The sequence below is a fragment of the Melospiza georgiana genome, chromosome 3 (genome assembly GCF_028018845.1).
Source record: "Melospiza georgiana isolate bMelGeo1 chromosome 3, bMelGeo1.pri, whole genome shotgun sequence".
Lineage (NCBI taxonomy): Eukaryota > Metazoa > Chordata > Aves > Passeriformes > Passerellidae > Melospiza > Melospiza georgiana.
In genome coordinates this window covers 51,501,829-51,527,610 of record NC_080432.1, presented here as the reverse complement: position 1 = coordinate 51,527,610, position 25,782 = coordinate 51,501,829, and the positions used below count along the sequence as shown (strand labels likewise).

The following is a 25,782-nucleotide window of genomic DNA, read 5'->3' as shown; positions in this document are numbered from 1 at the left end:
CCTGTCTATCACCACTGTAGATAAAAATACCCAGATGGAAGCTATGGGACTAAATAACCTGAACTTGAATGCAATTATCTGGGGCGTTTTGTTTCCTTGCAGGTCATATAGAAAGAAAAAACAGTGCTACACCTTTGATGTAGTTTTAATAAATATTCAAAGTCCCTTCAATTACTGCCTGAATAATTATTGTGGATGCAAATAAAATGGGGAAAACCAGAATGACTTTCTGGTCTTCCTCAGGGGAATGGACTTTGGAAGTAGCAGCACTGAATTGGATGTGAGGCAACTTCAAAAAGAGAGGAAAGGAGAAAGCTGAGAATAGTAGGTGTTGTATGCCTCTCAAAGGCATTACATTGGTAGTTATGCATGTAAAAGAGTCTACATTAGTACTACAGCCTTCCACCATGGTGAGTGGCCAACTACAGTTTTGGAAATGATACTTTCTTTTCTTTGTGACCTGAGGGAAGTCTCTGCATTCCCTTGCTGTCTGCTTCAGTGAATCCTTTACAGCAAAATAAACCTGGCCGTAAGAAACAGAAAATACTTGCAAGCCAGAGCACCCATGAACACACTTCTTTTGCTAGTGAGAGTTGATTTCCAGGGATCATTTTGAGTGCATCTTGAGCTTTGATCCACTACTAGGGTAGTTGAGACCAGCCTTTTCCAGAAGCACACCATGATCCTTCTTGTGAATCTCCACAGAACTTCAGCACCACCACTTCTCTCATGAAAACATGCAGGACTTTGTGGTAGCTTCTTTTTAAGCCATTAGAGTTGAGGAAAATATTTTTTACTGTGCTGGTGAAGAACACTGGAAGGTTTACATAGTGTCGCTAAAAAGTCTGAGATCACCTAGTAATTGTTCTCTCATTCTCTTGGACCCATAGAGATCCAAGAAAGCCTTTAATTTATATTGAGGAACAGATATCTTGTGTTATTATTCCATCTGGACTACTACTATTAATCCAGCTGGACTACCTTGTAATCTCCTACTGTCATTGTGGAGATTACAAGGTAGTAGTACGGTCCTGCTCTCCATTTTTTTCATTCATTAGCTCAGTGTCCTCATTATAGCTATTACTTCACCTGACTGTATTTGCAAGGATGGCATATGTCTCAGTGGACTCTACAGCCCGCCAATTTTCTAAGAATTCTATCATCACACACTGTATGGACATGTCCTCTCAGTCTCAGAGAATCAAGTAGCAATGACTCAACATCATGTAGATACACAGTCAGCTCCTGTGGTGCTGCTGTCTCCCAGTGAATCGGAAATGTTCTGGTCTTAGCAATAGTAGAATTTTCCTAAAACTTAAAAATGCAGACAAGGGTTCAAATACTTCGTGCCTTGGTCAACGCATTTGAAAGACTTAGGAATTATGAGGGTGAAGGATAAACACTCTGGAAATCAGAACATGGATATGAAAGTTATCATTCTGTGCTTCAGCTTCCTGGTTTGCATTTTATAATTTCTTCCAGCAGACAGCTGCATAAGGGGGCCTATATGGGGAATGCTGGGCTTCCTCTATTCCTGTTTCCATATAAAGGGCAGTATCTGCTACTGGCTCTTGAAAGTCACATTTGTGTTTTCGGGAATGCAACTCACATCAGTCAAAGCATGTGAGTGACAGGGAATTCTGCACAGGAAACAGGGTCCTTCTGTTCTGCTGTTGCTGGTTAAAAAAAAGACTCTCTTTCTAATTCCAGTGATCCACAACTTTCTGGTTTGATTAGGAGATGTATTTATTATGTCTTGCCTTCTTCTGTGACTCAGCAGCAAACAGGTTTCGATTCACAAACAAATGTAAAATGACATCAGCAATTGTCAAATACAAAAAGAACTGACAAAGACATTTTGCTTTAATACTTCTAAGCAGATACTGCAAGTAACAGAATGCGCACACACGCACAGGGGAATATTCAACATGGAATTTGAAACTGTTGCCAGCACTCTGTCTTAGAGAAAGAAGTGTTGCTGCCTGTCATTTTGTGGTCAGCTGCCCAAAGACGAGCACAGCAGTGTCTGTGGGCAGCTGCAGCAGCTGAGCCAGTGAGCCCTGGCACAGGGACAGAGCCAACAGGTGTCAGCCAGGCAGGCAGCACCCATGCACAGCAGCAGCCTCATATAAAACCTCAGCAGGGCGTGGTGCATGACCTCTCAGCTATGTTAGACATTCCTCTGCTGTTACAGCTAGTTTCTGCATGGCCAATACTGAGAGAAAAGGAATGGCCAAAGGCAGGGTAATTGTGGATCTCTGACTGTGCTACTCTGTGTATTGTCACTGAGCTCCTGTCAGTGACCATGTCATCCATGTTTTCTGCAGACAAACTTGCCCACTAAGCTAGGGAGAGACCATATGCCGGGTTTTTATGGAGCAGCTCTAGAAGCACTGCTGAACTTTGTGCCTTGAGAATCACTTGGAGCAGTCAAAACAATCCTGTATATTCCTTGTCAGCATCTAATAATTTTCTGTATCTTTTTCTATTTTTCTATGTGACTCAGAGAATCATGAAGCTAATTAATTCCATAGATGAGCTTTCTGCTATAATCAGGTATCCTGTTTGGCATTTCCTTATCTGATCAGATAACCAATTATTTTCCCTTGTACAGAAGGATGAGTACATAAGGACCACTCAGATGAGAATTGATCAGGACTTGTTCCTCAAACAGAGCCCAAATCAAACTCTTTCTGATGCTATCAGTGGAAGCCACCTAGGTTTCAAAGACAGGTGCTCATATATCTCTGACCTTTCCTTCCCACCACAGAGAAAAAGGTATTCTGACACACAGAGAGAAAGGTATTTTGCTATGGGCTTATATTCTTTCACCCATGCTTCTCTTTCTGCCTCTCCTAGATTCCCTTGATCAAGAATCTCTTGATCTTTTGGTTCTGAAAGTCATCACACCAAGTTTCAAACATATCCAGTCATTCATAACTTCTCCCTCCGAGAAATATGTCAAACTCCTTTTGTATGTTTATCTCTTATCCTCTTTACAGATACATTTAAGAGCTCCCCTACATTAACATCCCTAGTCTTTGCCTTGCTTCAGATGATTCCTTTGTCTTTTCAAAACTAAATGCCATTTTTATTTTGATCTCAGGAATGAAACTGACTTCTTACCTCTGTTTTTTCAATAGCTGAGAGGAAGTATTGCCACTTTTGAAGCTTCCAGCTCATGGTATTTGCTGCTTGAACAGAAGTTTAAGCATAACGAAAGGATGGATCTTTCACCTCAGATAATATGCCACTTCACTAAGGGCAAGAGGCTCAAATGGGCATGAATTTTACGGAAATTAGCTATTTAAGACCAGCTGAGATTCTGGTGGGAGAAATCAAAGGCAATTTGTTCTAGAAAGAATGTACAGTCAAGCAATTGATTTTAAGTTGCTTTTCTTGTCAATGAATACCTTTGGCTTGAGAATGTCAAAGAGCTTTCTTCTGAATCTTTGTACTATTTTGTGATTCTATTTGGGTATAATTTCACCTTCACACTACATATTCACTTTCACTCGCATCTTGCTTTTAGACTGGGTGCTGAGCTGACATGTCTGTGAGAGTTGTCTGACACATCCTATGGCTGTCACTGAGCAAGACTGAGTGGCCTCTTTTTCTGCTCATTGGTTTCTCATCCTTCAGTGACTCTCCTGTTCATTTTTGGAGGGCCTTGTAGCTCCGCTCCACTTCCTACACAAACTAGCTGCTGCAGTTGAAAGGTTTCATGCCCATTTTTCTTCCACATATCCCTCTCTTCATGCATTTTTGCACCCTATCCAGTGGAAACAATGACAGAGTTAGGTGGTAGAAGTTTTCAAGTCCCAACAAATAAACACACAGTTAAAGCTCCTTGACTTCTTTTCATCTTTCCTAATTAACAGTACTCCTTTCTCACATAGTTGGGGAGGTATGCATCAGCACTGTTGCCTGGCTGGTGTATTTGGGAAATGGAATTTGGGGGAGAGGCAAAGTCCCCAACAAAGAAACAGACTGGCATCTCTGGAGTGCTGTGATGGCTCTTCAGAATTGAAGCATTTCATGCAGTTTCTTGGTTTGCCTGCTCAGGTTTTCAATGAAAAATTGAAATGTTCTCTGGGAAGCAGAACCATTTCATGAATAATTCACTGCAACTGAAAGCTTGCCTCTCTGTTGCAAAACAGTTTGAAGTAAAACTTTTCAGTTTCTTCCAATTAGGACAAATGTAGAACTCTCCCTGTGCTGTCCTAGGGCTCAAAAGGCAACACAGCTGTTGTCCTGTATCTTCAGTAGCAATGAACATTTGATCAGCTTGTGTGCTTAAGATACAGGCATGAGAGGAAGGAAACAAGGCCAAATTTACTGGAAGTCCCCTTGAATTCTCCTCAGAAATTATACGACTTGGCATTCTTTAGGCCGGGAATAAGGCTTAGCTTTTTCTTGCTTGTTTCTGTTATATGTTTGCATTGCTCAAAGGCCTATATTTTTTCCACACATTTGTTTGAAAATTTCCAGTCTTATTTCCTATTCTGCCATTGCACTAGCTTTGTCTCCTGTTTGCTGTAAATTATATTTTTCACTGAGGTGATTAAACTATTCAAATACCTTTATGCTGATGTGCTTCTAAACTACATTCTGTAATAATTGCCAAAGATATATACTGGAAAAAATAATTATTCCAGTTTTGGTGTAAGAGAGAAAACTGAGACTGCCAGTTGCTGCATGGACAACCTCAGCTGAAAGATCAACAAAGGCCACCATAGTTGGTTTGGGAAGTTTTGTCTGTATGTATATTAGTCTCTCTTCCAGCAGGATATAAGCTTTTAATGCTCAGGACTTCCAGAGTCAGTGGGCACCTTTTCCCTTATCATCTCCTCATTTTCTACCTGACTACTGGAATATGGGTAACATTTGGTAGAGGTGGTACATAAACCCTCTAGCTGCTTTCATCATTCTGTCAAAGGGAGGAAACCAATCAAAGTGCTGCAGCAAGAAAACAAATGGCCAAGTAGCTATTGAAGCAGGAGGTTCCAACTCACTGGAGCTCAGCTTATTACAGGCCATATGCCTGAGTGGCTCCTCTCACTGAGTGCTGCACCCAGATATGGAAACAAGTTTGAAAGTGCCCGTGGTTCATCAGGCCTGGTTTGCTATAACCATATGCAACTACTGAGAGCACAGAAAATAAGAACCGGAAGAGGCTGTGGTGCTAACAGGAGAGAGAATTCTTGACAAAATATAGCATTAATATATAAATTTCCCAAATATTTTTGTGAAGATCATAACAGGCGATAATAATTTGGTATCTCAAGCTCACAGCAGATGATCTTGTTTTAGTCCACAAGCTATATTCATAAATGATGCAGCTTAACATGGGTAGGGAAATAAACTGAAATGCTCTTCTACTTTTAAATATCTAGATATTTTTAAATATCATGGGGTTGAATTAATAGTTTCTCTTTACAGATACCATTAGCTCACACCCTTTCAGCTATGCTCAGTGTTTGGAGGGCTTGATGTGTAAATGAGGGACTAAGCACATGACTCAGGTCCTGAATGATGGATGACAGAATGATGGAGACTGAATGACAGCACTGCCAGAATAAGGAGAACAGAAAGGATGGAAGAAGTCAGGTTTTTTCCTGGCATTTCAGTTATGTTTATTTGGCAGAACTCTTTCCAAGAGCACTGAAGTGTCAGGCCCCCAGCCAACCATTTCTATTTGGTGTTACGAAATCTTAATTACCTAGAAAAGGGAAGCAGACACCAGCAACTAAGAGCTTGTTGTAGAGCTGCTATATTTCCCATCCTCTCTGTAGAGTATTTATTTCCTTAGTTGCTTAAGGACTTATTCTGGAAGACATGTCACTGTGAAAATGGTGTTGCTAATTTGGGGAGAAAGTATTCTTAGTCAGAATAATAAGATGTGTTCTTTTAGTTATTCTGGAGGAGGTGCTGCACTCTAAGTTCATACCATGTCCAATTCAAAAGGGTTTCCCCAAAGAAGATGGTGCTTTGTCTTTCATTATACCTTCTATATTTCTGTGGCCAGCTGTACAGCTCTGTGGCCCTTTAATCCTCTAGACTGGAGTTATGTCATCTGTCTAGTAGCTCTTTGCACACATAATTCACAGCACTGCCATAATTCACTACAGCTACTACAGTCCACCCACATTTTGTAAAAAGGATGATGACAAGCTTTATTTCATTTCATTTAATTTCATTTATACTCACCCTGTATGTGAAAGACTCCTGTCCTACCTTTGAAACCTTTCCCCTTTATTTTCCACTTGGTGGCTTGTGCCTCCCCTTTTATACTGCCCAATTGAAAGCTTTTTTTATGGCTCGAGTGCCTCGCTTAACTTTCCCAGCAGCACATCAAGTAAGCATGCCCTTTATAACTAAAATGAGCTGTACTGACAGCACTGGTCTGCCTCTGGTTTGGTTTGAAACACTGTTACATGAAATGCTAGGAAGGTGTCTAGACACAGTGCAGAGCAGGCACCACACGCACACGGTTAGAAGACATTAGTAATCCCTCAGTGTCAGCGGCTGTCCTCACCCGTGTTAGTTCAAAGGGGAAAAAAAATTATAAAACAATGTTTTCACCTGCACAGGGTGGTTTAAACAGCCTTTCTTTTCATGTAGCAATAAGCAAAACTAGATATGGAAAGTTGGTTTCTTAGAAATTAAAAATATCATCTTACCGGTCTTAATAAATTTGCCATTCTTTGCTTCTGTGTTGAATAAAGCTCCATTAATTATGCTGCTGTCTCTGAACATGGCTCCAAAGAACAGGGTGACCACCTTTTTCAATAAAATTGCAGATTTACAATTTTCCAGCTCAGTGAATTGCTGGTATTTAAATATATTGAAAGGCCAATGCCAGACTGTTCTGCCTCCCTGTACTGCATTTTACCAGGAAGAAGGTGCTGGAAGGGTGCATGAGGAGAGAAAGAAAAGGAGCAGAGAAGAAAAAACAGGGCAGGGAGACAGGCAGATGTGATGATAGGAAAAGCCTTCAAATCAGAAGGAACTAGAGTGCCCGGAAGGACCTAGGGCTCAGAGTTTGGTGGACCTTGGTGTCTCCTCAACCCTTGTCTTGCTCCCAAATGAGAGCTATGAACATTGCTGGGACCCCAGAGAGGGCAAGGCTGATATCTCCCAGGAGTTATGGTCCATCACCCTGGCTGTGAGATGGGGACCAAGCTGGTCTAACTGCCTTTAGCCTCTTTGCCCAGAGAATATCAGAACAAAGCACAAACTCCGTGCTGTGCCTCAAATCCAGGTACATGGCCACACAAACATGTGGGATGATTCATACTTTCTATCAGCTCTCCTTGGCTGGGAAGGGGAAAGATGAGTCCATGCAGGTTTTCCCTGTAGTTGTCTGCAACTGAAAATTGGTTTTAAACATCTGCAAAGCTGTACATTCTTTTGGCAACAAAGAAGGTAGGAAGAAAAAATAGGAAACAAGGGTAAAGTGACTGAAAAAAATATTAGTGTTCCTCTACATAGAAATCATCAGAAGGTAAAGGGATGGGAGGGTAGCAACTAAGGCAAAGCTGGGTCTTATATTTTTGTGCCTCTGGTTTGTGTTTGTATTTTGTGCCATATAGCTAAGGAACATCTTGTGTTTGCCTTACCTGAGTATGGAAAACAGCCTTTCTTACAGACACAAAATAATAAAATATCCATCTCATAAAGCTCACCCTCTCCTCTCATTGCTTATGGAAACAGTAATACTCCTGAGGGCACTTGAGTACTGCTGGCATTGGACACCACTGGTGGAGGAAGCAGAATGTAATCTTCTGCTAACAGCTCAGCTGAATCCCAGGAAACTGATTAAGAGGTGAGAAACGACTTTGGGTACGTGGATCATCTGATGAAAACAGTGCCAGCTTGTGCCTGGTTTTAGTCATGGATGGACCAGCCCAGGACCATCCCTATTGCCTGGTTGTGCTGAGAGGAGTGACCAGACTGTGCCCAGCACAAACGCCCTGACACAAAGTCTCTCCGACCATTTTGTTTTGAGGGCTGCAGGGACAGAAGACAGTCTCAAGGACTGTTAAATATTGGTTCCCTGCTTTTTCTTCCACTGTCTGTTTTTGAAACTCAGCTGCTGTGATAACAGCCAGGAGGGCTTTAAGTCTCTCCTCCTTTGTAGGAAGGTATAGTGTAAATTCACCCTGGCTTCCAGATTGCACACATAGGATTCTGCTGTGTGTGGGACTGAAAGAGGAGACTCAATTTCACTGTGGTAAAGGCTTTCAAGAGCTTCTGAGGGAAGTCCTATTGCTAAAATAGCATCCTTCTCTTTCCCCTCTTCCCATCGTCCTTCTTTTTCCTAATATGCCACACTGCAAATACCGAGCTCTGTTCACACCTGTGCCCTGTATTACTGGACAAAGATTTATTTTTGGTTAGCTTGTGTCTGGCACTTGGATGACCTTGATGCAAATCTCACTTGGAGTGCAAGTTTTCTATGAGTTTGGCATGTAGGGTGGAAATTACCTGAGGGTCACCTCCCCACAGATGATTCCGCTCTATATCTGAGACTGTAATGTTTGTCTCCCTCTAGAAGCCAGAAATTAAGATAAGGAAACATGTCAAAAGCACAGTGCATCAGACTTACTTCATTCCTGTTTTAGGATGAGATAAATATCTCTCAGAGGGAACTGTTTCTTTCTGGCCACCTCAGGGAGGCCATGTTTGTAGTAGGCATCTCCATTATGGATAGCTCCCTTTAGCCAAATAAATTGTAATGTAGCCACTCCTGTCTTAAAATTTATCCTTTATTATCAAAGGAGGCACAGACATTGTCCTTTTGCAGAGATGTTGTGAAACTTGTTTTCAGATACACAAAAGATAATTGTTTCCAGATACAAATCAAATTTGTTTCTTCAATATATTTTGGTACATTTGCCCAAATCTCTAACAGTATGCTCTCCTGTACTGCTCAGGTGGATCTGAAAGAGTGCTTTCCCTCTCTTGGCCTCTCACAGGCACACACACACATATGTGTGCACACATGCACAAACACAGACCAGGGCAAGTGCACAGAAAGTTCATCAGCCATTTCAGTATGTGATAGGCCCCACAATTCAAAGCTGGATTTTGTGCAAGGGGATTAGGACTTTGACTGTCTTTCGGTGGCATATGGAGAATGAAAAGTACAATAAAGCATGCTAAAGACTAGAGACCAGATAACAGCACATCAGCAGCTAATTGCTATGTACTCTGTACAGCTGCAAATGAAACACAGCAAGAGACTTGAACAGATTATATTATAAAGGATTATAGCAATGGTCTGAGAACAAAGCTAGAAATTCAAAGGAAAACAACCCAGAAATTCCAAACTAACAAAACAAACAGTTGGAAGCCCTATGGGATTTTTAACCATTTTGTTGTTGGAAGGGTCTTTCTATAATTATTTTCCATGACAGTTGTATCTCCCTGAGGTTGGGAAGAACAACTCCTGGCTGCTTTCATAACCCAGAGTAGCAGCAGTGTTGTTTATGTCCTGCAGTATCCTAGACTTTTTCTCGTAGCTACTCTGCACTGCAAGAGTGAGAGCTGAAAGGGAGCTGAATCTGGGCACTTGTGTAGAGCAGAGAATGGGGCATAAAGAGGCTGTTTAAGCTTTGTCTGTGCTCACAGCATTAAAACATCACCTCTGTCACGTTCTGCTGTACCTATGGGGTGTTCTTGTTCCCTCCTCACCAGGCAGCAGGGGAAGCAATGGAGCTGGTGCCTTCTGGGCTGCACACAACCCAGTGCTCCAGGGCTGTCCCCATCCTTTTAGAAAGTCTGCCCTAAGACCCTCTTTCAAGCTTCACACAATCTGCAGGATCCACTCCTCAAACCTTTGGACATTTGAGTGCCTTTCAAATGTCCAAATGGGGCTTCATCCTGCTCAGTTAAAGAGGGTATATTGTTTTATTTAAATTATGTGCAAGGTCCTGTTGGAATATGATTTTTTTCGTGGAGGTGAGATGTATATGCCTTTGGGTAAAGGGAAGAATATCCCTAGGCAACGACGTCAGCACAAACAGAAATTAAAGCACTACCAATTTCCTCTATGCTTGCATAGCAGAGTGGGCCAAGTCTTCTTATGTGCGAAGACAGTAGAGAAGCTGCTCAAAGGAATTTTAGATAAACCACTCCTGTATGACTTTTTGAGAATCATTAATATTGGAGATGGATGGTTGTCAAAGACAGACAATTACTTTCCATTTTGTTAAATGTACAATTTAGAATAGTGCTAGTCTTCATGATATTGTATAGTTTGGGGTTTTATTCTTGTTGTTGATAAAGGCTATTTGTCAAAAATGTGGCTATTAAGCCATTTTCAGTCCCTCATCTACCTTGCACATATGGCAAAACATAATGAGTTTTCAAACTGGAAAAATATTCAGCATCCTGAAAATGATCTCTAGGTTAATTTGAAGAATTCATCCACCTGTTGTCCTGAAGCTTTTCTGAGATATGTGTACTGCTTCTGACATGTTGTATATTATAGTGCCTTATTCAGAAATACAAACACCTTATAGATAAATAATAGCCAAGGGGTAAATAACATTTCTGTTTGGAAGATAACTTTTCTATTGAAAATATTTTTACCCCACTAAAAATAGAAAATAGACTAATTGAATGAAATGGCTTTTAAAGCAAACTCAAAAGTTTACAGCATACAATATATTTGTTTAATATATTTTATATATAATTTTATATATAATTTTTGTTTAATTTTCCAAGCTGTTGGCACTGCACAGTCCTTTTCCACAATGTGGCCCCATGCAGCCTCAGCCCACAGCCCTTCCTGGTTCAGACTCTGCAGCCAGGCTTTGAAAAAGAGTATATTCTTCTAAGTGTGCTGGTGAGCACCCATGGTGGCTGAGTGCTCAGGTTCCCCACCAGGAAGAACTCATGCTGGTTCTCTGCAAACATGCTGCAGAGCTTACAGGTGGTCACTTTCCCTGCAGGGAGAATATTCATACAGTGAGATGCCATTCAAGGTGACTATGGATGGCAGAAGTACCAGTCAGTGAGCCACAACAGCCCACAAGCTTATATGTCATTGTACACAGCATAAGGGAGCAACACATGCTATGAATTCCCCAAAAGGCTTTGGAGTAGTTGATGCTACTTCAGAAATGTGTTTAGGGCAACCAACATTTGAATCTGCCTCCAATTTGGTGAGAAAGCAGCAGCTGGTTTCAGACTCAGTAGATGGCAATGGAAGAGTTTCTCCAGGAAATTTATCAAATTTATCACTTATTTATATTTATATAATAGCTACAATTATATATATATATATATATATATAGTAACGTGAAGTAGGAAATTACATTTCTAAGCTCCGGTGGGTATAATTTTACAAGAATTGAAATTATGTGAACAAAAAATGTGAGCCTGGTTTGGTTCTTTTGTTTTCTCCCCAGTACAAATGTGGCACTGTGCAAGCAGCTCTCAGGTGCCGACAAGTTAAATTTTCTGTCTCTCCGGAGTAAGAAGGCAATTTCATTGCAGCTGAGAGTTGTGCAGACAGGGTGGCTGTAAAAATCTTCAGTCATTTGTGTTAGTCACAGAAGTAATAACTTTATTACTGGAACAAAGGCAGATTGCTGATGTTTTAGGGTAATGTTTTTTCCTCTTCATATTTATTGTAATATCAGACAAGGCTTTACTGGTGTCACACAGACATTTGCTATTATCATGCAAAAGGGTTTGGTCTTCTTGAGAGATTCTGAGTTAGATAATTTGAACATCTATTATTTATTTTATTTCTGCATATCTTATAAAATATTTCCTTATAATTGTTAAAATGTATCATTTTAGCATGCTGATTATTATATCTTCTCCTTTTTACCACACTGAACTTTTTTTTTCTTTATACTCTTTGGTAGAGCTTTATATTTCTCCTCTTTCAGGTAGGTTATAGCTATGCTTGTATTTCTTTTTTTTTAATTTTGTTTTCATGCTGCTAAGCAGAGCTGGTAATTTGGATGAACTCTTACTGCATTTTCAGGAAGAAGAACTGATTGAGCCCAGCACAAGTGGTCTGTAAAGCTGGGAGGGGTCTTTTCCACACGTTTGTGTACTCCCACACGCATAAAATGGAAAATTGGTGAAAATGGAGAACAGGATCATGATAATCTGTGTAGACAATTCAGATGTTTCATAGCAGTCCCCTGGACAAAGGCAGTAAGGTGGAGCCATGCCAAGTCAAGAGACCTAAAGTTTTGTTACAAGAACTCTTACCTTAACATACCAGCACTCGTGTCCTTCAGTTTTAACCTGCTGGAGTTATGTATAATTGATGCAGGGGTTGAGAAAGTCATCTGACATCAGCATAAGGAAAATGTTAAGCTTTCTCAGTTTCTAGCACATGATTTTTAAGACATTTTAATCCCCTCCCTTTCAAGTGTGGATTCACTGTGGAGGTCAAGGGGTCATTAACACTTCCCCTGTTCCTCCACCATTAACAGGCAAACTCATCAAGGACTGGTGTTGGATAGTGTTATTTCATTAATGCACATACATGCATTTGGGTTTTTTTCTAAGCCAAAAGAAGACTTTTTCCTCATCATCCTATTTCTTCAACATTATTTGAAGTTCAGAAATTGTCTTTCATTTAAATATCATCAGCTCAAGGCTCCACTAACAGACATTACTCTTTTTAGATGTTGCAGATGTTTTAGGAGGAAGAAAGGAGGCTTGCCCAAAATTGTTCTGCTTGCTATTGCAAGGACCAGAGCCACAACAGAGAAGATATTTCATCCTGTTGCACTGTACATCCCTCTGTGGGCAGTAGAGAGGGGCAAGTTCATCACTAGGCAGCCTGACAAAACAGATGAAACTACAATGGGATAACTGTCACCGAATAAAATGTGGTAAAGCAAGGATAGTTCCTCTGCCTGCTGTAGAAGCAGGCTGATACCTGCCTACATATGTCTTTTTGAAAGTCACTCAAGGATGCACAGTTTTATACAGCCAAATACCCCTCTGTATGTAAATTTATTTAGTCAGTGTCATTTCGTGATTATGTACACAAAGGCAGAAGAATATGACATCACCAAGTGCACCCTCAAACACCAGGTGGGGTGGTATGGTTGACACATCTGAAGGAAGGGATGGCATCCAGAGGGACCTGGACAAGCTCAAAAAGTGGCTGCATGGGAATCTCCTGAGATTTAAGAAGACCAAGTACAAGGTCCTGCACCTGGATCAGGGGAACCACTATGAATATAGACTGGGGATGAGCAGATCAAAAGCCTGCCAAGGGGGGCTTGGGGGTGCTGGTGGATGAGAGGCTGGACATGGCGTGGCAGTGTGCACTTGCCCAGAAAATCAGTCTTACCCTGGGCTTCATCAAAAGCAGGGAGAGGATTTTGCCTCTCTGCTCTGCTCTCATGAGACCCCAGCTGCAGTTCTGCATCCAGCTTTGGGGCCCTTAGCACAGGCAGACACCCACTTGTTGGAGTGAGTTCAGAAGAGGGCCACTAAGAAGATTAGAGGAAAAGGGCACCTCTCCTGTGAGGAAAGGGGAAAATAATGTGGACTGTTCAGCCTGGAGAAGAGAAGACTGCAGGATGACCTATCTGTGGCCTTCCAGACCACAAGACTGGTGGAGTGAAATTGTTTACAAAACCATGACAGGACAAGGGAGGATGGCTTCAAACTGACAGAGAGAAGGTTTAGATTAAAAGTTCTGTAAGGATGGTGAGGCACTGAACGGGTGTTTAAGGTTGTAAATGCAAGATGTGGCTGGGGATGTGTATTCTATTGCCATCTGTTAGAGGTGGGGCAGTTATCTTCTGTTAATTGGGCCACCTGTTAAAAGCAGATGGGGCAATTTTCTTTATCTCTTCCACAACCAATCCTCCCTCCAGGAATATCTTCTGTTAATGGACCACTGAGTCTCACTGAGAAAATTACATCATCCCGTTGTGAGCTGCTCCGCCCAGGGGGAGGAGCCAGAAATTCCTATCTGGATATGATCTGAGAGTTGGAACACCACAGTCAGCCTTTTCCCTGGGCTCTCAGAGGAGTAGCTTTTCCCCACTAGATTCCCAGAAGAAGACCAGGCCCATTTATACCACCACTGGACCTTCAGAAAAAAATTACACCTTTCTACAAGATCATTGTTTCAACAGAACCATACCTGTTACTCCGCGAGGACTGCAGCCACCATTTAATCAGACTGCTACCAACATCCTGACCCACAGGGTGTCAGGTCGTATTCTGACTCTGTCAGTGTTGTTTTGTATTACTGCATTTTTATTTTTACTTTTATTTTTCCAAATAAAGAACTGCTGTTCCTACTCCCATATCTTTGCCTGAGAGTCTCTTAACTTGAAAATTATAATCATTCAAAGGGAGGGGGTTTACATTTTCCATTTTAAGAGAAGCTCCTGCCTTCCTTAGCATACACCTGTCTTTTCAAACCAAGACAGCTGGTTTCCCAGAGAAGTTGTTAATGTCCCAGGAAGTGTTCAAGGCCAGGCTGGATGGGATTCTGAGCAATCTGGTCTAGTCAAAGGTGTCCTTGCCCTTGACAGGAGGGCTGGAGCGGGATGATTGTTAAGGTCTCTTCCAACCCAAACCACTCTGTGATTCTATGATTCTATGACATGGGGCCTGTTAAGCCAGTAAAGGGTTTTCTGTGTGTCTGTTCTTTACTGTTTTCTTAAGGGTAAGCTTGTTTGCCTTCTAGATGGAAGAAATCTGTTTCAGAGTGTTTGGGTATTTTGGATCACTTGCTCTCTGGAAATACTAAAAAAATACCCACAACACAACCCACGTGAACTAAATATACGAAGTCAGAAAGGAACTGACTTCTGTTAAGTACTTTAATGCAATAGAAACTGAAATGATGACCATATAATGTGTAGTGAATGCAAGTTATATGGAAGAAAATGGCACATCACCTCAACATTAATTACTTAATGACACAAAACTGATGATATAAAAACTGCTGTAGGTGGTCAAAGTTGAGTATAGTCAGGCTAGTGTAACACTCTGAATTCCAAATATCTATTTGACATTCTGCCTACGGTTATATTCTTTTTTTTCTCCCTTCTTGAGATGACTTCTTTTTCATTCTTGTTTTTGCATCTTCAGAGTTTTCTTCAGCCTAACCCTCCTGGGAAAGACAAAGATAGAAAAATTTCAGTTTGTTGCTATTTTACTCTGTTTTACTTACTGCTTTAGAGACAGTCACTTTCTGGTATGTGAGGGCAAGATGTCATGAGGCACATAGTACAATAGTAAACCCAGGCTTTGATCTATTGCTAGAAGTGGATGTGGGAAGAGAGAAAAAGGTTGAGCTTTTCTAAAAGATATATATATATATATATATATATATATATATATATATAAACCTACTATATATATATATATATACACATATATATAAACCTACTATATATATATACATATATATAAATATATAAGGTTTATATATTTATATATATATATATATATATATATATATATACATACATATAAACCTACTAGAGTCTTCCTTGGACTTAAGCAAACTAGCTACCAGCCCTGTTTAGTATTATACATAGGTTAAAACTTACTGTGTGATCATTATTTTCATCCAAAACCAGGGTTACCAGACCTTCCATGTCACATGATCTCAGCTTCATGGCTTTCTCAGTGAGGGCTTGGCTCCTCTTATCCCCAACTGCCCCATTTAGAGAAAAGCTGAGCAGATCCCTGGCAATTTGCTGAGCTGCGCTGGCCATGGTTTGCAGAGAGTCCATCACCTGCTGACATATTCCTGCCATTCATCTCCCATTGAAATCCTTCACTCAGGTCTCTTATTCACAAAAAGGGGGTTGGAGGCAAAAAAGAAGGCATTATTTTTCCCTTCTAGATGTATTGTAAATGTGACCTTTTCTCCTGCTCAGGTTTGTTTATATACATTGGCACATCAGAAAAATGACTGGCAATGTTAAATACTGTGATTTGAATTAGTGGTTTGTGTAGTATCCAAATAATCTGAATAAAGTACATTACAAAAATGCTGGAAATTGACATTACATCTATGTTGATGCACATTTCGGTTGCCAAGAAAAGAGCAGTTTGGCTGGAGGATCCAACAAAATCTGCTTAGTGGGTCTTCCTTGGCGAGAGCCCACAAAGCAGATTGCTTTCATACAGTACTCCCTTAATCACTGTAAAGAGGTTTCAGAGAGATTAATAATAACTAGTGCAGTTGTTACACCCACGCACAGTGACTCAGACGCACGGCCCAGGGAGAGTCTTTACCTGTGTGGGCCACACAGACACATGCCAATATTTAGTCCAATAAAGTTGTCTTTCCAGCAGCATGAATGATAATCTTGGAGGTAGATGATGACAGGGCCTGTCAAACAAGCCCCTATACTGAGACACAGCCCAATATATAACAGCATCTCACTAGAGCCACATTAAAGACTGCAGTGAAATCCTCTCACTCTCCCTCCCTTTCCTCTCTCAGATATCAGCAGCACTGATTAAAACAAAATAATACCTAGTCCCAGCATCATGCTGTGCTGCAGTGAGAGGACTCTAAGAGTAATGAGGGCCCATTTGGTTTAAATGAATTTTTGGCGAGTGTTTCTGAGCCCGGGCTGAGGCAGCTGGCTGTTAGTCAGACGCGATGCAGGCAGGAGGCGATCAGACAGTGCTGTGGTAGCGGGGGCTGTGGAGGAGTTCTGAGCTGCTGCTGCTGCTGCTGCTACTCCTCATGCTAAATGTGTGGATAGCCTTGGTGCTACTGACTGTCCTGGCCACAGCAGACACCCATCCATGGTTTTGTCTCTTTTGGACCTGTTATTTAGCTTAAATTTTGTGTGGTTTAAGTTATCTCATCGCCTATTTCTGACATAAATGAGGAGCAATTGTGATTTGATTAACCTCCCTGGGAACAGGGAGTGCTCAGGAATACTCTATCCGAGACTTTAGTCAGCTACAGATTAGCAGAGAATAATAATTCAGTGGCTGTTACAGAGCAAGTTCCATGTAGCAACCAGAGTTAAATAATTATGGATTGCCTCCGGCTTGCAGCTCATTTGATAGCAAAGCTCCTATTGACTTCAATGGCACGGGAGATTGTGGAAGCCTTGGAATAGTGGCAGGAATAAGTCAACCATAACATTATCTATGGAAATAAAAGCCTTCCAACAAGAGAAACAGAGATAAATTGAGGACAATTAGGAAGTATTTGAGCTCTCATTCCTACCTGCAATATGGTAGGAAGTCAGGCTCTGAATTAATTAATTTTGTGGTCAAAAAGACATAAGGCAACAAGCCACTTTGGAGAGGAAGAGAAAAGCCAGATCCTGTTTGGCTAATTTGATCTCCTTCTATGAGAAGGTAACCCACTTGCTTGAGGGAAAGACTTGTGGCTGTTATTTACCTGGACTTTAGTAAAGCTTTGCCACTGTTTTCCACAGTATTCTCCCAAAAAACCTGGCTGCTCACAGCTTAGATGGTTATACTCTTATCTGGGTAAAAACCCGTCTGGATGGCCTGGCCCAGAGAATTATGGTGGATGTGCTTAAATCCAGCTGGTCACTGGTGGTGTTCCCAGGACTCTGTTCTGGAGCCATTACTGTTTAATGGTTTTGTCCATGATTTGGGTCAATTTGCAGATGACATTAAGAGTGTTCATCTGCTGGAGGGCAGCAAGGCTCTGCAGAGAGGCTGGATCAATGGGCCACAGCCAACTGAAGTCCAACATGATGAGGCACTTGGGTCACAACAACCCTGGGCAGCAATACAGGCTTGCGGAAGAGTGGCTGGAAATCTGCTTGGATGAAAAGGATCTGGAGGAGCTGATTGACATCCAGTGACTGTAAGCCAGAAGGTGTTCAGGTGGCCAAGAAAGCCAATGGCATCCTGGCCTTTACCAAGGATAGGGTGGACAGAAGGACCAGGGCAGTGATCATGCCCCTGTACTCAGCACTGATGAGGCCACACCTTGAATCCTGTGTTCAGTTTTGGATGCCTCATTACAAGAAAGACTTTGAGGTGCTGGAGTCTAGAGGAGGGCAACATAGCTGGAGGAGCATCTGGAACACAGTTTTTATGAGGTGTGGCTGAGGAATCTAGGGCTGTTTAGCCTGAAGAAAAGAAGGCTTAGGGAAGTTTTACCACACCATGCAGCTGCCTGAAGGGAGGCTGTAGTCAGCTGGGGGCCAACTTTATTGGACTAAATCTCTTCTGCCAAGTGACAAATGAAAGGATGAGAAAGAATAGCTTCAAGTTGTACCAGGGGAGATTTAGATTTGATATTAGGAAACAAATCTTTACTGAAATGGTTGTCAAGCAGTGGAACAAGCTGCCCTGGGAAGGGGCTGATTCACCATTCCTGGAGGTATTTAAAAGACATGTAGGTGTGGTTCTTTGAGACATGGTTTAGTGATAGACTTGACAGTGTTACATTTGTGGTTGGACTCAATGTTATCAAAGGTCTTTTCTAACCAAAATCATTCCATGATCCTTTTCTATGAAAAGCAAGAGAAACTTCTTTTCTGACCTTCAATGTCTCCCTGTGGAGAAGGGGCACAGAATTTATTTGGGGCAGTACAATGTTGTCTGGCTTACCTAAGATTTTCTTTTCAAGTGGTTTCTCTAACCCCTCCACCCCCAGGCCAAATCATACAGAGAAAATGACAGGAATATGGAGAGGGGCAAATTCACAACAAAGTGTGAAGTACAATGTGAAAGTGAAAAAAAGGTTTGATTTTCTTGTTTTAAGAGAAGAAGTCAAACAGAGATTGAACTTGAACTTTTGTTTTAAGTTTTTGTCCTTTTGGCAACCTGCAGAAAAGCACAAAGAGCTTCAATAGTCAGAAAAATTTTCAGATCAGAAATCACATCAGTAGATTTCTATCTATCCTGAAGTTGTATGAGCTCACTTCCAAAATTTTTACTGTGAAGTAGGCTACTTCTTTAAATTCATAGTGTTCAGTGCTGTCATTGTCTGCATTGTACACAGCTAATCAGTTTAGTTACAGACTGGCTGGATAAGAGCAGTGTTTCAATAGCCAATCCCCTAAATGGCTCTATAGACCCTAAAATAAATTAGCAACTCATATATTATTTTGAATTCCAGGCTATTTGCCAGAAAAGTAACATGCAATACATATGATAAAGTGTGAAGGTGCCTGCCTTTATGAAATGTGAGTGTGGGAAGATATAACTGATTTTTTTGTTGTTGTTTTTCTCAAATTTCTATATATTTATTGGAATTGGCAGCTTCAATTAATTTACTTAGTTGAATTAATTTGACTTAGGTGCAAGGCACATGTGTTTTATAATTGTGTATGTTGTTTGTCTCGTTTGTTTTGCATGATCTGTCAGGAGCTGCATTGCAGAGGGCCCCAAAGTTCCTCTGTGGCATAAATGGCATGAGCTGTTATGTACAGAAGCCTCTCTTCACCTGAAGGAGCTTTTCATGCATTGTCAAGACTTTCCAACTCAACAGGAAGAGTTGTAAAATAAGAAAGAATAAAGAGCTCAGCCTATAGGCGTGTTTTAATACAGTAGGGAAAAGAACAAGTAAATTGGTGAAAAGGTTAGAAAGATGAAGGGAACAGGGAGGAAGGGAGAAGATACTGACATGATCAATAGTTTGCCGAAGGAAGCGCTGCTGCTGTGAGATCTGCACTCAGTTATGAGATAAGAGAGAACGATAGACCTACACCACCAGAAGCGACATAAGGTCAGGGAAAACCCACAGAGAGTGTGGGCTGTCCAGTGCACCATGTGGAATAGCAGTGATAAGGTGGTTTAATGGTAACACAACTACAGAAAAAGTGTAGCTTAAAAGACACTATTTAAAATTATGAAAAAGCAGTGTCACTAAAACTGTTATGGGTTTTTTCCCCTGCATTCATTTGTAGCATTTCCTTTTAAGTAAAAATCTCTCTGATAAAGACTAGGAAGAATAATTTTAAAATACATAGCATATTGGGACATCGATACTTCATAGATTTATAGTTGCTAGTAAATTTAGTAAGTAAATTTCCAGCAATAAAAATTTAAATAGTTAATTTGAACATGTAGTCCATTTATTTCCTGTCCACAAATCTGCTTGAATATTCTTTCCTTTTCATTTTAGCTTACTCTGAGAATAATTTCCAAAAACTATTGGTTGTTTGTGAGCATCTTTCTGTAGGTTTACAAAAAAAACCTCAAAACCCCTCAATCAAACCAGTTTGGATTTAATGTGTTATTCACATGGTATTTCTGTGACACTACTGAATAATTATGTGTCTGTGAAAGTGTTTGGAAGAAATTTAAAGGATTCAAAATCTGCTATCAGTAAAAATCTTAACTATTGACTGTGCTGACGTACATTCTTGACAGTAATTTTTTTCTGCCAGAATATTAATAGGAAGCAAACATAAAATGGACAGAAACACAGTCAATAAAAAAATGAAAAAACTTTGCCATTTCTTTTCAGACAACTGCAATAGTTCATTATCTTCTTCCAACTGGTGAAAAATTCCTATTCTAGCTGGTTTTTGAGGATATAAACCAGAGCCATGTTTGAAGTACCTTTGCAAATCAATGTAGTGCTTAATTGTTTTGGGTTTTTCCCCTTAAAAATTTTCCTCTATGCAGAGGAAAGGAGAGACTAAAATTTCCACTTGGTCCCCTCCTTGCCACATCTAACAGAAATTCACAGAGAATTTCAGTATGTTTTATGTACTCCGCTGTCCTTTCCCCTGCACACGAGTGTGAAGAGTCTGCATATGACGTCATTATTGGGGATGAGCTTATAATGAATGCAATAATGTAAGCAAAATGGCCTTTTCAGCACCTGCTGTGCCAGCTGCAGAGGCTGCTCCCCTTCACGGCCTGGTGGTGCTGTGGTTCCTCACTGCTGGCAGGGTGGGATGGGAGAGCTGTGTGACTGACACCTCTGTCTACCACGGCCTGAGAGGAGCCTCAGGACCTCTGTACCAGTACAAATCTGTGAGTGCAGTGAATCTGTGTGAGGGGAACCTCCCATGAAAAAGATGGGACTGGGAAGAGCCTGTGTATCCACACCCAGCCTGGCCTGCCTTTTCTGAAACCAAAAAAAAAATTACATGCATGTTCTATTGTCACTCCCAGACTGCCCTTCTCTCTTTGAGAGTTAATAGTGTGTGTATCCCTTTGCAGCAAATGCTGTGGTGGGAATTAATGCTTAGGAGAGTCCACACAGTGTTGGAGGTCAGAGAGTCAAAGATACCCTTCTGTTTATCCCCTTGCAGTAAGGCAGGATTTAAATGCTCATTCTGAGATTCCCCCTTCCAGCCTCCCTTGATCCAGTCTGGAGTTGGCTGACTAATTAAAAGGGAATAAATATGTCAGTGCTGACCCCAGGGATAATGCAGAGACAGGTCTTAATTTCCAGTTTTCAGATGTTGAACAGTGATGAAATGGTAACAGTGATACAGCGCTTCACAGTCCTATTAAATCTACTTCATACAGCCAGTACACAAAATCTGATGGAATGAATGACCTTGACTGTACTTCCCTTCACTCCCTAGATATAACCCAATATATCCTAATTGGGAGAGATGCTACTGGCATCTCAAACAAACGTTATTTGTCCCATCATAATTTTTTTTAGCATCTCAGCATATCTGCTGCTCTTATGTGCCCTTGCCATGACCAGTCCTTCAGTTTTCTGGAGGGAATCATCACCACTACTAACCACAGTCCTACTAGTCCTTAATTTTCAAAATTGCATGCATTCCTGTGTCAGGAATTTGCACAGAAGAAACTGTGAGGACAGCATCACATTTGGTCTGTGAGGAGACACCATATCAGAATTTGCCACAGCAGCAGGCACTGTGATTTAGGAATCAAGAGGCAAAGCACCAAACTGATGCAATCATGAGCCTGCCTGGCTGAGCATATAAGCCAGTGAGGTAGGCTGCCAAGCTGAAGGAGTACAGAGCTGTAAACCTGCCTTCAAAAACACCACAAGGTGTAAACTTCAGGCTTGTCAGTCTGTACCACTGTCCAATACTACAATGAATAAATCATTATGTTAGAAATTAAACTCAGCTTTCAGCTTGCCTGGGATGGTGCCAGCCTATGTCTGAAGCGTGCCTGAGGGGACAGCAAGCCGCGGGCTGGTGAACTGAGCAATTCATGACAACTTGTGCTGGCACCCTCAGCCCTCCCAAGCAGGTCAACAACACAGAGCGTGTTCAGAGAAGAGACTGAGACAGAAAGATAGCTCAGAAGTGTATCTTTCTCATTGCTGTGATTTCCCCCCGCCCAGTTCCTGGGAACATAACATATATTTTGTAGATCACAGGTGGCAGAAAAAATAGCATGGGCCACTCCCTATCCTTCATTGTGTGTTTGCCCACGTTTGTTCATTTGCCCCTTCTCTATCTCCTCTGGTCTAAGAGGCTTTCCTCATGACATCAGCTGCTTTGACTCAGTTACTTTTTATAATCTACACAGCCTGTTATTGTTTTGTTGGCTTTTTTTTAAGATGAGGATGGGACTATTTCTATATTGTGTCTGGATTTGAGAAACTATTTGTAAAAAAGAAGGGAGAGTTGAACTCACACATTGGTGAACTGAGACCCCAGTGCACATGACGTTGGGGCATAACGTTGTGGGCTCCTTCATTATGGGAGCCCAGAGGAAGAGGAGACAACTCTGAAGTTATTGGATGACTAAATAAATAATCCATGCCTATTATATGCCTTCAGGCCTTCCAAAGGGGCCACATAAAGTAGCAAAAGTGCCACATAAAATGTCATTGGGTTTAAATCACTGGAGATTAGCCAGTTGCCAAACATCATGATAGCAAATCAACTCTGATATCTAAAGCACAGAATCTAAAGAGACTGAGCTGCTATTCCACTGAGCTTCACAGGACCATGTAAAACTATGTCTAGATCAGCTGAGTTCAGTCCATTGGGCACTATTCTCTCAGCTGCACAAAGCACTTTCTGTCCTCCTCTCATTGATACTATACTGAAAAGGGGCTTGTGTGTTGAGATTTTCAGAAAAAAATTTCTGCCAGTTCTGCTGGTGTCGCTGAAATGACATGAGCTATTAAAGCACTATAGCTGTCTATAATTCAGCACAGAGAAGATACATGTACTGGACTGTGTACTCCTTTTCAAAAAAACCCTCCAAAAAACAAAACAAAACGAAAAACCCAGCAGGGTTAGGACACAATGAAACGTAAGCCCTTTATTTCTGACAGAATTATTTGCTTCTAAGCACAATGTTGCCAACATGGGATTTTAGCAAGGTGTTAAGTGATTTTAAGGAAATCAATCTCCTTCTACTTCCTTTCTATGGAAACATGAATTTACTGAAATTGTTGCACTTTTAAAGCATCAATCATAGTGAAAAATAAACTGATAAGAAACATATTTGTTATCTACTTTCAGGCTTTTATTCTTTCCAGTCTAATATTCTGCTAATGACTAATCAGTCTGATAACTTTTAGGGATAGAATTTGCTATTTTGGGCTATTCCCCTGGATGAAAGTTATTTCTATAGCAGTTATTCTTAGAAGCATTTATGGAAGAAAGGGAGCCAGTGAAGCACCAGCAGAGCAGTGACTCACCACAGCACTACTAATTGCCAACCAAAAAAAATTCTTTTGCTTTGCGAATCAGAAAATCAGCTGCATTAAAGGAAAAACAAATGTGTTATATATTTGAGAACCAAACACTGCTCATGATCTTTTGCTATTAAAACTATGTGGGATGGGTGCACAACCAAAAACAGTGACTGACAAACATCTGAAATTACTCCTTTTGAGATCTACATCTCTCCACATCATTTTCCTGCCAACCCAATTTCCCATTGCTCTTGACTCTTTATCATCTCTGCGACATCTGTTTGGCTTTGACTTTTTCATCTTCCGTTGTTCCACAGCTTGAAATATGTTAAGTAAAAGGCAGCTAAAGGGACTGCTAGCAGCCTGCAAAAATTTCAATTTCTAGGTCTCTGGCTAGGATCCAGGTAGGTTAGTGGCAACTGAAAGTGATTACCACCTCATGCCTGCTTGCTGACCTCAGTGACATTTCTTGCTGGACTGGCCACAGCAGTATTCTCAGCAGGAATCACCCACTCTGTGCTGAAATCAAGCCATTGTCCCCCCTGCAGAGTCAAGGTTGTGGCAGGGCTGTCTCCAAGAAGCCACAGAAACAAACATCATCTTCATCTTCATCTTCATCTTCATCTTCATCTTCAACTTCATCTTCCTTTTAAATATATTAAAATAACTCATTATTCCTATTTTCCAGCTTATACAGAGATAGCATGAGAGCTAAGGCTGTGCAGAGCTGTGACTGTGCTTAAATACACTGGAGATGACTTAACAATAAGCATTAGTCTGTGTAACTGAGTAAACTAAATAAATATGGGTATAAAGCTCAGCATTTATTGAGGTGACAGTGACACATGTTATCTCTCTCTCCAGGCAACTGGTTTGCTTGATGTGTCCAGAGAAAGAGAGAGAGAAGAAAAAGTCTCCCTGTCTCATGCTGTTTGCAGGAGAGCTGAAAAGCTGTTTTCTCCTTTCTTCCTCTCCTCCTATGTTGTGATCTGTCAAGACCAGGAACTGGTTTGTTGTTTGCTCTTCACATATCTAAATTTGAAACTTCCTTCCTTCCTTCCTTCCTTCCTTCCTTCCTTCCTTCCTTCCTTCCTTCCTTCCTTCCTTCCTTCCTTCCTTCCTTCCTTCCTTCCTTCCTTCCTTCCTTCCTTCCTTCCTTCCTTCCTTCCTTCCTTCCTTCCTTCCTTCCTTCCTTCCTTCCTTCCTTCCTTCCTTCCTTCCTTCCTTCCTTCCTTCCTTCCTTCCTTCCTTCCTTCCTTCCTTCCTTCCTTCCTTCCTTCCTTCCTTCCTTCCTTCCTTCCTTCCTTCCTTCCTTCCTTCCTTCTTTCCTTCCTTCCTTCCTTCCTTCCTTCCTTCCTTCCTTCCTTCCTTCCTTCCTTCCTTCCTTCCTTCCTTCCTTCCTTCCTTCCTTCCTTCCTTCCTTCCTTCCTTCCTTCCTTCCTTCCTTCCTTCCTTCCTTCCTTCCTTCCTTCCTTCCTTCCTTCCTTCCTTCCTTCCTTCCTCCCTCCCTCCCTCCCTCCCTCCCTCCCTCCCTCCCTTCCTCCCTTCCTTTTTCCCTTCCTGCCTCCCTCCCTGGGGACTACTTGTGAATATTTTTTGTAGTGCAAAAGCAAACCCCTCACTCCCTCAGAGAACTTACACTAGCATTAGAAAATAAAGTTTTCAATTTCAGAGAACTGTACTGCCAGATTTCCATTAATGTTTTACCCTTTTCTATGCTCATGAGAAATCTCTCTACCTTTCTTTTTCTATTTTTCCTTCCCCCAAGAAATCTCAGCTACCAATATGAGAATTTGGCCCTTTTATTTTCCCACTTTCTTTATTCAGAAAAGGACATGAAAACATAATCTCTGTAAGCAAAAACAATCAAAGGAAAAGAAATTTAAAAAATAAACCTTTATTAAGGTAAAAAAAAGCAATCCATAGTTGAAACTACATCAGGGATGTTTAGAGCCTGCCTCGACATTTTGTGGTGCTTTGTGGATAGCCAATATTATTTATATCAGGTTAACCATGATTTAAAGGTCTTTCTATTTAAACACACAAATCACAATTGAGCTGAATTTTATTCCCAGAATAATGTCATCTAAGTCATCTTGGTTAAATTTTTCCTATTCATTGTCTTCAGATGTTAACTTTCAAATAAATATTTAAATAATTTGCTTACAGATAGCTCCTGTAAAGGACTGAGTCACAAACATTCAAAT

The 25,782-nt window shown here is 41.0% G+C and overlaps 1 long non-coding RNA gene across 1 annotated transcript in view; it reads left to right on the top strand.

Moving 5' to 3' along the window:
* LOC131081571 (uncharacterized) overlaps nt 1-24,571 on the top strand; it is a 30,236-nt gene extending 5,665 nt beyond the window's left edge. The window contains exon 3 of the long non-coding RNA XR_009114271.1: nt 24,440-24,571. This is a non-coding gene — a long non-coding RNA (uncharacterized LOC131081571). The remainder of the gene's footprint in view (nt 1-24,439) is intronic.
* Nucleotides 24,572-25,782: the final 1,211 nt, after the last annotated feature.